Consider the following 12,673-nt stretch of genomic DNA (forward strand, 5'->3'; position numbering starts at 1 on the left):
CTCTTCCCTCCCCACCTCCCTCCCCCTCCTTCCCCCTCCTCAGCTCTTCCCTATCCTCCTTTCCCGTTATCCACCCCACCAATTATCCATTACGTTAGGGACATTATAGATTTACTATATACCAATAGTTCTCTATCTTGAATCAAGTTCGACAAAAGTATGCTCTGGTATTATATGTGGTGCTTTGCCGTTTATTCCAGTGTGCCAATTCATCCCCTGTCATTAATTTCGCCCAGGATCTACATTAAAATATATATGGCCCCACTATCTAGACACACAAGGGTGTCTAGCGCAACCCTAGCGCACAATATATTACGATGTCACATCACATAAAACGCAGGTGGAACGCAGGACAGTTCCGCCCTGCTCACGCATGCGCACTGCAGCTTAGTGAACGGCCAATCTGCGTGCTTGACACGCAAGTGGAACGCACGCACGTCCCAACAAGATCACATGACCGGACATGATTCAGAGCGCAGCGGCGTTCCCCGCGACTTTAAAAAGCACTAAACTGGCGCGCATACAGTGCATCCGGCGCTTAACCCCTGACACACAGCATCCAAGGTAATTACTGCATATCTACTGGCTTGTTACTCGATATATTGTTGGCTGCCTATATGTTCCTAAGAGACCTGTACATGCTTAACCAGTAGGATGGGGGGACAGCCGCCAGCAACAACAATTAGTGGATGATCTCTTGATTATAGACTAAATTATATGCACTCATGGGGCTGCCCAGCCATAGACACATCGCACTAACCTTATATACCTCTCCATAGTTATATACAAATATTCCACAAGACCCTTTGCCTTCTTGATGGATCCTCTATATGAAATACCTGTACAGTAGTGCAAATGTGTCCCACATTGTGCAGAACTGCCATGTGTGCAACTATGATACTGTAATGCACCACATTCAGTAATCCACTTACCAACAGTAGCATACTAAACTTCATTGACTTAAACTATAATCGCTGATAAAATCATGTTTACTCACAGATGACAATGAGCTGTCTATTGTTTTTATACTATATCCCTTGTATATATTTTTCCCTTATGTTCAATTGTATGTGTGTGTATATATTTATATATACTAGAAAACTTTTCCTAAACATTTTTTTCCTCATGTAACGAAGGTACCAATGCATATATTATATAACTCATACGTATATACATTATCTTTATAGATTTAGACCACTGAGGAAGGCCGTGAAAGGCCGAAACGTCTGGTCGTTTTTCTTCTATTCTTATTGCTGTGAATATTGCACCGGAACTTTAACCATGTAAAAAAATGTGAAAAGAAAAAAATGTGAAATTAAAACTTAATAGCAACAAGAAAAACTGTGTGCTGCAACCTTCTTAGGGTCCATTCACACATCCGTTGTTTCTTTCCTGATCTGTTCCGTTTTTTGCGGAACAGATCTGGACCAGATCTGGACCCATTCATTTTCAATGGGTCCTGAAAATAATCGGACAGCACAATTTCTGATTTTTTTTCAGGACCTATTGAAAATGAATGGGTCCAGATCTGGTCCAGATCTGTTCCGCAAAAAACGGAACGGATCAGGAAAGAAACAACGGACGTGTGAATGGACCCTTACTATTACTGTCCTGAGATTGACCACGTACTGCGGTTATCTCTTTTGTGAAAGTATATACGGTATATATCAGGATTGAGTATAACGATGCTGCAACGTTTATGAGATCTTTTATTATGGTGCACCACTTTGGCATTTCTATAATTACCCATATGGTAGATGAATCATGTCCCATAATTATGGTGTCCGCGTCTGTTCCATCAACAGGATTTTTCTATATCCTATCTCCTTGCAAATCTCTTCCTGGGCATGATCTATGAGGCAGTATAACACATGCCTGTGATAGGCATGCCCTGATTTATATTCATGAAGCAAACTCCCTACGGTTTATTGTATAACCATAGGTACGATATAACCCACTATAAAGTTTTCTTATTTAGATGGGATACAATTAATTGATTTGGCCATGGTGCTATAAGTGGGGATGCTAATAACCGTGTGGAACGCAATAATAGATCACATTACGATACATTCAGGAACCAGGAAGTGACTCAGAGATCGGGGGCCGCGATTTGGGGCGCATTTGGGTTCCAGAGACCGGAAGGACAGCGCAGCACCGAATGTGCTAGTCTGCTGTGCCAATAACCGGAACATTCGCCCTGTGTTCCAAAGACCGGAAGTATGACGCAGCTTTCACTGTGCTACCCTGGCTTGTGAATAACCGGAACATCCGCCCTGTGGGACGCATGTGCGTTCCAACAACAGGAAGTGACATTAACCAGGAAGCCAGGTAGACTACCAATGGGGCTACAGAGCGCCAAGCGGCAGCACTTTAAATACAGCTGCAGCATCAGGAATAAACTGCCTACCAGAGGGAACATGAACACAGGGAAGGACTCCAGCATGTAAGTTATATACACCTTGTCATTAGAACTACAAGTTTCTGGACCACTTAACTTTTATTCAACATGAGTATTATTTGTGACTATGATTTTTGATTTTAGTGTGGGTCTCACTAGGACTTCATGATGGGGGGACAATAGGAATAATCTCTTACTGGGATCTTCCCTACCATCTAAACTGTGAGTCCGCACTGATCTCTGTACTTATGCATTTCTGGATGATAAACGTCAAACTGACTTGGGTGTATGATCATTTTCTGCCCCATAGGATGCGGAATATACTGTCTATCTCTGGAGGAGTCCGCTAATCAACCCTGACTAATCGTATTTTTGTATATGTCTGTACCACGTTATTGTTGTTTTTTCTTTTCTCTTTTTTTCTGCATTCAGTTGATATATATGTATATCTATGAATGATTTATAGCCTCACCTCATATTTTGGTAAACTAGGAAACATCCCTGATGTACCCCCATAGGGACCTGTGAGGGGTAGGAGTCTAGGTACGTGGACAGGGGGCCTCCACCACTAGGAGCCCTCCCTGGGCTGAGGTTATAGGATAGGGGTAGCTATAGGGACAAATATCCCCATACCCCAGGTTACCAAGTATACTGGATGTGATTATAGGATACACTTTTCTGTTTATATATTATTTACGTTATAACAAGTGGACCCAAACGGGATCCCTTTTAAGGTATACCAATAAAATTGTTATTTTAGGGGTTACTCTATATGCTGGAATTGTTAACAACTATTTACCCCACTATATATTTATGTATATTGACATTGGAAATTGATATATGGTATGAGAGCATTATTTGTGACAGTCTCTGGGATGCCTCTGAATTTGATGCTAATCCTCCTGCTTCTATCCTCTAGGTCAATGATCTTGGCCTGCAGGTTTCAATTTGATCTTCCATAGCATTATAGCGGTCTATAACTTCGTTTGGGGAAACTGCAAATTCGCCCATTTTGTTCTCTATATGGGATACTCTGTCGCCTATAGCATCAATGGCTTGTTGAAATGGCTTAATGGATTGTTTAAAGTCTGCGTTTATTGAACTGCACAGTGCAAGTAGCATATCTTTAATCAAGTTGGGAGACAGTTCTTTGTCTCTCGCTTGGAAATCAGTAAAATTACCAAATGCATCATTATGCGATTGTTCTGTATTCACTGTGCCCTGTGATGGATCGTGTGAGAATTTATTATTTTGCTTTAGAGGACTTGCTGTTGGCGTATCATCCTCCTGGTGTTCAGGACTCCGAATGTTCTCAAATCTGTACTCAGTAGATATGAGTTTTGTTAATGGTTGGGGATGCAATTTATTTTTCAGTGCTTTTGCGCTTTTCCCCACCATTTTAATCGCTCTCTCAGGCAAGTTATTTAATGTCTCATGTTCGCAGGCGAGCTGTTCTTAATAAATGTTTGCTGGTCTCCCCTTCTTCACCGGAGTGTTAGGGGGTTTATGGCGATTCTTTTCTCCCGATTTGATCGGAGTGCTTGGTACCGCTTCTTTGTCTGACATGCAGGAAGGCTGGTAGCTGGAGCATGAGGAAGCGTCTGAGAGCGCTCCGGCGCCATCTTGGTTTGCATACATGTGTGCAGAAAGTGCAAAATCCGGTTTGAGCGTTCAGAATCTTTCAGTCTTCTAGACCTAGATTGTCTGTTTCTTTGTGGTCCAAAAAAGGTGGTCATTGTGAGGTTTAGTCGGGTGGAAGTTGCTTTTGGAACTATATTGCAGAGGAGCCTCTGCTTCACGCGGCCATCTCAGTCAGCAGCCAAGCCACGTCCCCAACATACAGACTTCTGAAACAAGACCCGACAGAAACATTCCACAAACAACTGGTGAAACTCTGTAACAAGGGCTACGATAAAGAGATCCTCTTGGAATGAGAATGAAGATTCATAATAAACACCCAAAAATGTTTACCTGTCTTCTATTGTTTGCCAAAAGTCCATAAAGACCAAAAAAATCCCCCCCCGACGACCTATAATATCCGGTATAGGCTCTATCTCCACCAATCTATCTCAATACATTGACAGAATCCTACAGCCGATAGTAACACAAACCCCTTCGTACATTAAAGACACCACTGAAATTATAGCGGTCCTAGAAAAACGTACTATTGAAGAGAATTGGACTATAAGCACCATGGATGTGAACTTATTATACACTATAATAGAACACCAACAAGGCCTGGATGCCCTAAAAAAAAAAATAACTTCAAATAACACCCTGAAAAAAGACCAAATTGATTTCATTCTAGAAGGAGTATCATACATTTCGACCCGCAACTATTTCACATTCGACTCAAAATTCTAGCTACAAAAAAAAAGGCACAGTCATGGGAACCAGATTTGCCCCCAGTTATGCCAATATCTTTATGGCCCAGTGGGAGAGTGAGGTCATCGGGCCTAGACTGGGGACAAGTCTGGTGCTATGGAAAAGATATATCGACGATATTATATTCATTTGGCGAGAAACAGCGGACAACCTTGACAATTTCATGAGGGAAATACATTTAAATGATAGGAACCTTCGGTTCGACACAACCATTAGCAAAACACAAGAATTTTTAGACATATCAATCAATATAATCAATCAAAAAATATGTAAGACATATCACAAGCCAGTTATGAAAAACAGCTTCATTCCATATACGAGTTGCCACCTTCCTAGATGGCTTCTCAATATACCCACAAGCCAATTCAGACGAATCAAACGCAACTGTACTAATAACGACCAATTTGAATTAGAAGCATACAAGCTCAACCAAGAATTCCTAACTAAGGCATACCCAATGGACTCAATAAAGAACTCACTCAACAAAGTTAGGGCCATGAATAGAACAGATTTTTTCACACCAACAGACAAAACACCAAAACAGGAAGATAATTTCCGTATAATCCTACCCTTTCATGCCCAATATAAGAAAGCGGAACAAATAATAAACAAACACTGGCCACACCTCTTGAAAGATAAGATTATAGGACCCATCCTCACTGAGAAACCGCGAATTACATACACCAAAGCCGTGAACTTAGGCCTTAAAATAGCACCAACTATTAAGACCAAAAGCACTCCACCCACATCCAATTGGCTGTCATTTAAAGGTTTCCACAGGTGTGGCAAGTGCAATAACTGCAAGACAACCACTTTCCCCAAAAAAACAACAGACATCAAATCTTTACAAAACTCCTACACATTCCAAATTAAAGATGGTCTAACCTGTGACTCAACGGATGTCATTTACATCCTGGAATGCCCATGTAACAAACAGTATGTTGGACGCACCAAGCGTACCCTTAAGAAAAAAGTCTCGGAGCACATGACGAACATAAAAAAGGGTTTCAAACTTTTTCAAACTACATTCAGTCTCCAAGCATTACAAGGATCACAATAGTGACCCCTCCACTCTTAGATTTACAGCAATAGAGAAGGTTAGGAGACACTGGAGAGGAGGCGACCATATTAGTAATATGTCTAGAATGGAATCAAGAGGAATCTACGAATTCGACACCCTCACCCCAGCAGGACTGAATGCAGACATTGAACTATTCAGTTTTCTATAACTTTACTGATTCCCTGGGTGGCTGTCCGCCTGGGACGGGATGTCTAGGTGCTCTTACCAGCACCTCGACATCATCTCCTGAATGGGCCGCTAGCCATGCTACCTACAATCAAATACTACATACTAACGACAAACATAAAAGATTGCTTAACCAAAAACCTTTATACAATAAAAAAAATTCCAATAAATTTCACAACAGAATTTTTTTTTCTACAACATATATTCTCTTACCATTAATAATTCTCTATGACAACAATTTACCACAGGAATTGACCACAAGAACCCTCAATAACACTTACCTACACATCCATCCGGGTCATTCCTCTGGGAAGACACGCTTGAATCAAATATGATGCCTAAAATCTGAGAAAATAGGTATACCGATAAAGATTCTAAAATTGTTCACAGGCACACACAATATATAGAATAGGTAGAACATCCCAAGAAATACCCCATACTCTCCATCACGCGTTCCCATTCAGGGGCTTCTACGTTATGTATTTTTTATACACTTGTCTATATACATAACATTCTCCATAAATCCCTTTTTATATTTTGCATACCAATATCTCTGTCACCCTCACCCCAAGATCCCTCATGCACACATACATGTGCACAATAAATACACACATATAAAAATCACTACAAAAATCCCCAAAATTTGGGAAACATTCCCAAATAAAACTCAACAAAACCGCACCCTAGCCCCCACACGATGTCGATAGGTGTGTGTACACACACGAATATGTGAAGTAATACCCTCACATATTGAAAGACAGTTTCCATGAAAAGAACGCATTAAAACCGCACTCTGAACCAACTCCTTATCCCAGCGTACGATCACAAGTCTAATCACATCCAAAAATCACATGACCGCGCCTTGAACACACCCCATTCTGATGCATATGATCTAATCACCTGACCAGAACACACCCCCTTCTGATGCACATGATCCAATCACCTGACCAGAACACTACACTGACATCATAATGACAATTCAAAAAAAACACCTATCTTTTCACAACATAGGTTTGCTCAAGGGACTTTGTCCCCATGACGCACTATGGAGCATTGCCGCAACACCATTATGGAATATCGCTTAAACACCAATTAAATCCAACAGCTGGGATATCATAACCATGCCCCCTTCCTTCCGTCATCAGGAACGCCCCCACTCTCCCATTATATGCCGAGAAAATTCACTATGCTGCAGGCCACTGAAGAAGAAACATCCTGTTTTGAAACGCATCTGGTTCCCCTGCAGCAGTGTAAGAGGCAGCCCTGAATCAACCAGCAGCATTTCCACACTTATATCTATGCAGACTGTCATGTTTCCCTCCGGTCACCAGAGGACACTGTGACTGAACAGGAACCTGAGGTGTTCTGGCCAGAGGCTAAGAAAGAGTTAAGAAGTTTTTCCTGGGCTGTTCGAGAAGTTGCTGGGGGCCTTGCTGAGATAACAGGGAGAGATGGACTGCTGAGAGATAACAGTAAAAGACTGTAGCAGCAGGAGGCTATATTAGCTGAGATTTCCCTGACAGCTGTGGAGCTGCACACAGAGGACTTCACTGTGTGTTCCAGAGGAGTGGGACCATGTGTAGAGACCAGTACAAGCCGGATCCTTCTTGCCAGAGCTGAAACTAGGCGGAGATCTGCATCTGTTGTGACCAGAGAGAGAAAGACAGCCAAGCAAGCGACCGGACCTGGATCCAGACTGCATCTTATTGTACCCAGGAGAATCTTCAGAACTGTGAGTAGTCAGTGCGCTGTAGAAGCGTCCCCTGGGTAGCAGGGCTAGATAGGAAATTAGGTAGTGAGAGTAGCCTGCAAGCTGACTGCTTAGCTGTTTAGCTTATTCTGTGTATATGCAAAATCTCATTACCACTGTTGTTGATTTATGTTCACCTGTTCATACCATTCCTGTCTTTGACCCATTGTGCCGCTGGTGCGGTGGTACTGTATTGTTACTCAGGTTTTCCGGCAGTTTCATTTTGCTCCTTAATAAAGCCGGTTTTTGCTTCAGTCTCCTTGTCCGCTGTACTGTACTTGAATCCTGCTTTGCGGTCTCTCCCTCCTCTGACCGCTACAAGTGGCGCTGCGAGCAGGGTACAGTCACAGAGATGGAGGCGGCTGAAGGCAATGTACATAATGCTAATGTAAGCCCCTCAGGACAATGGTGGAACATCCTGCAAGGGCCCTCCCTATTGGCACGTTGTTTAACTTGCTACCTAAATTTGATGGCCAGAACATGTCACTGTCGGACTGGGTGTCAAGATTACAGAGTGCTGCTAGGATTTACAATGTCAGCCCAGAACTACAAGTAGAAATTGCTTTGGCCGCTCTAGAGGGTGAGGCTCGACAAAATGTCCTACTACAACCAGAAGCCATGCGCAATACATTAAAAGAGATTCCTGGAAGAAATATATACGGTGAAACAGCCAGTGCAGGGCACCTCAGGGCGAAATTCTTTTACCGAATTCAGCAGGAAGGTGAAGGTGTCTCGCAGTATGCAATGGCGCTACAGGAAGTGTTGGCCGAGGTGCAGAAAAAAGAGACGGATGAGTAACCGCCATGGGAACTGCAGATTGTATCCTGCGGAAACAATTCATTCTGGGACTCTACAGCACTTTCCTGAAACAGGCCCTGCAGGAACGAGTTAGGGTGGACTCTACACTAACCTTTAGACAAATATTAGCAGAGGCAGTGGCACAGAGCAAAGAAGAAAGTTATGTGTCTGGAGTGATACGGACCCAGACCGTCACCTCCCCCGGGGTTTCAAAGAGCGAAGAGGTCCTGGTCAGAGTAGTACAAGACTTAAAGAGCTCTCTGAGTGCTATGCACGAAAAGTTACCACACCTGGAAAAACGGATGGAGTCACACTATACCCCTAAAACTGCCTACCCGGCCCGACAATAAATTTATCATTGGACATTATGCCAGAGAGTGTCGGAGTGATGTGGCTAGACGCCCAGAGCCACCGTTAAACTTCCTACCCCCGCAGTAGTGGGGCGTACTGCGGGGGAGTTGGAGAGCCAAGATACCCAGTATAGCTCCGAGCAGCTGGTCGCAGGGTGTCCCACCATTCGAGCTGAATTTGAAGGCATTCCGGTCGACTGCTTAGTGGATACCGGGTCACAAGTAACGACTATGCCTGAGTCACTCTTCTACCGTTACTTCCAAGCGCTGGCCAAGCCAGAGCGAGAGAGACGCTGGTCCGGGTTACAGCGGCAAATCAACAACAGATCCCTGTCACAGGAGTCGTGTGGATGAATGTACGGCTATGTGGGCAAGAAGTGGGACGGAAAGGTATCCTGTTGGTCCCTGAGACGTTCAAAGAAGATATGCCTGTGATAATGGGCATGAACATTCTGCGAGAATTAGATCAGATAATGTTCACCAAACGGGGGCCAGGCTATTGGAAGCAAGCCACTCCGCACAAACCTACTCAGAAAGCATTTCAACGGCTGATCCAATTCTGTGGGACACAGAAAAGTGTCCCAGCACACCAGTCTGTAGGAACGATCCGAGCGCCAGGAAAGGCTACCCTCACCATCCCCCCTGGACGGGAGACCATGTTGACGTTACCCGTGGAAACCTTCCGCAATATTGAAGGTATGGAGGTGTTCATCGAACTCACGGCCCTAGGAGAGTTGGGTCAGGATGTCCTGGTGGCCCGAACACTGGGAGTGGTCCAGAATGGATGAGTACCCATATGAGCTGTGAATATAGGACATCTAGAAGTTTCCTTGACGGCAGGTGTGGAACTGGCTCGTGTGTACCTACATCGGGGAGAAGTATTGAGTCAGAGAGAAGTGACTCTAGCTTCGGTAGGTGATGCTGTTTGGACCCTGGCAGTTACTGCCAGTGTAGAAGAGATGCCGACCCCAGAATGGAATGGGAGAACCATCTTGGATCAAATGGAAATAGATGTGAAGGCTCTCAGTTCAGACCAACAGGCAAGCAGTTGAAAACATGCTGTGGGAGAATCAGGCTGCATTCGCCCGTCACGCCGATGACTTTGGCTGCACTGGATGCTATCACACATGAGATACCGCCTGGGGGACACTCCTCCAATTCGGGAAAGATATCGGCAGATTCCGCCCAAGTTGTACCAGGAAGTGAAAACGTTGTTGAAAACAGATGATAGATTACTGGAGTGGTGCGGGGTAGCCAGAGCCCTTGGGCGGCCCCAGTGGTGCTTGTTAAGAAGAAGGATAGCACTAATTCGGTTTTGTGTGGATTACCGGCGGTTGAATGCATGCACCGCGCGAGACTCATATCCTCTGCCACGTATAGAGGAGTCTCTGACTGCTCTAGGACGAAGCCAAATACTTCTCTACCTTGGACCTGGCGAGCGGGTACTGGCAAGGTACCAGTGGCCGAGCAAGACAAGGCAAAGACGGCGTTCATACTCCCCATGGGACTATTCAAATTCAACAGGATGCCATTTGGGCTGACTAATGCCCCGGGGACCTTCCAGCAGGCTGATGGAGAGATGCCTGGGAGACCTGAATTTTGAAGCCACTCTGATATACCTGGACGATATCATCGTATACTCTGCTACTTTTCAAGAACACCTGAATCGGCTAGGGCAGGTACTAGAGCGACTGCGATCCCATGGCCTGAAGGTAAAGCCAAAGAAGTGTCATCTCTTCAAGAGGGAGATTGAGTACTTGGGCCATAGGGTGTGCCAAGACGAAGTGGCTGCAATACGACAATGGCTAGTGCCCAGAACGCTGCGGGAGTTGAATGCCTTCCTTGGACTGACCGGGTACTACCGGCGGTTCATCAAAGACTATGCCAAGATAGCAGGCCCTCTGAATGAGTTGTTGAGAGGAACGGCTGGGCAACCCAAGGGCCAAAATATTCCCTGGGGGCAGAAGCAGGAAGAGGCCTTCCAGGCCCTGAAAGAAGCTCTGACATCGGCCCCCATATTGGCTTATGCCGACTTTGATAAACCATTTCTCTTATCTACTGATGGCAGTCTCTACGGACTCGGGGCAGTCCTGTCGCAGGTACAAGATGGACATGAGAGGGTGATCGCCTACGCCAGTAGATCCTTGCGAGAGACAGAGCGAAACCCCCACAACTACAGTTCCTTCCGGCTAGAACTCCTTGCCCTGGTGTGGGCCATGACGGAGAAGTTTGCAGGATATTTGACAGGAGCTAAGATCTTTGTACGGACTGATAACAATCCCCTGGCCCATCTGGACACTGCCAAGTTGGGAGCCCTGGAGCAACGCTGGGCAGCTCGCCTTGCAAAATATGACTTCTCAATTCGCTACCGTTCCGCTACGGAGAACACTAATGCCGATGGCCTGTCGAGGGTTACTTTTGAGACCCCAATAGGGGATAGTCAATGAACAAAAAGAAGAAGATGAAACTCTGAAGATTCGCAAGTTCGTTCTGCCCACAGTTGCGGCCCAGACAAGTGGGGAGGCCTGTAAGCTACCCAAGGCATTGAGGAGGACTAATGAGGACTGGGTCCGACTACAGGATGAAGATGTTGGACTGCGGCAGATAAAAAGCTGGGTAACCCAGCGAAGGAAGCCCAACAAAGAAGTAAGGGCTGACCTGGATGCCGAGATGAAGTCTGTTCTACATCAATGGGACAGACTGGAAATGCACAGAGCTGTTCTGTACCGCAAGTGGCAAGCAGCCCAATGACCTAGAGGCGAGGTGGCAAGTAGTCATACCCGGAAGCGTGGCATGTGAGATAGCCAAAGAAGCCCATGAATTTGGAGCTCACTTCGGGCCCGCCAAGACTTACCAGTGGCTGCAGCGTTATGTGTATTGTCCGCGACTGGAGGCCATGGTGGAGGAAGTTTGCCGACAGTGTTGAGTGTGTGAACTCACTAAAAGCACGGAACAGAGGGCACCCCTCCAGTCCATACAGACCAAAGAACCGCTGGAATTATTGATGATAGACTACCTCCTCGTGGGACAATCATCAAGAGGTCCACAGTACTGCCTGGTCATGGTTGACCACTTCTCCAAGTTTGCAGTAGTCTCCCCAACTCGGGATCAGACGGCTGAGTCCGCAGCACGCGCTATCTGTCAGGATTTCATCCGGGTCTACGGGTGTCCAAAGCGGATCCACTCAGATCAAGGGGCGTGCTTTCAAGGGAAAGTAATGGAGGAGCTACACCGACTGTACGGTATTGAAAAATCCAGAACGACCCCCTATCATCCCCAAGGGAATGGGGCCTGTGAGCGCTTCAACCGGACGCTGCTACAAATGCTGAGAACGCTAGAGGAAGACAAGAGGGCACACTGGCCTGATTACCTGCCGGAACTAGTCTGGGCCTACAATAATCGGGTCCATACCACCACCGGTTACACCCCGTATATGTTACTGTTTGGGAGAGCTGGTAGAGAAATCGTTGAATTGAACCTGGAACAGCCAGAAGACCTAATGGAGCGATCAACCACCTCATGGGTGAAAGAACACCGTCAGCGACTCCAGACCATCCGCCGGTTGGCAGGCCAGCGGTTACAGGAGAGAACTCATACGGACCGTCCTCCAGTCCAGGAGGTGCCACTGAAGCCTGGAGACCGGGTCCTGGTACGAGAGAAACGCCCCAGAGGCAAATTGAGTGAGCGTTGGGAAGTACAGCCATACAAAGTGATCAAGAGAGTGTACCCTAATGGTCCGGTTTACG

The sequence above is a fragment of the Bufo gargarizans genome, chromosome 9 (assembly GCF_014858855.1).
Source record: "Bufo gargarizans isolate SCDJY-AF-19 chromosome 9, ASM1485885v1, whole genome shotgun sequence".
Taxonomy (NCBI): domain Eukaryota; kingdom Metazoa; phylum Chordata; class Amphibia; order Anura; family Bufonidae; genus Bufo; species Bufo gargarizans.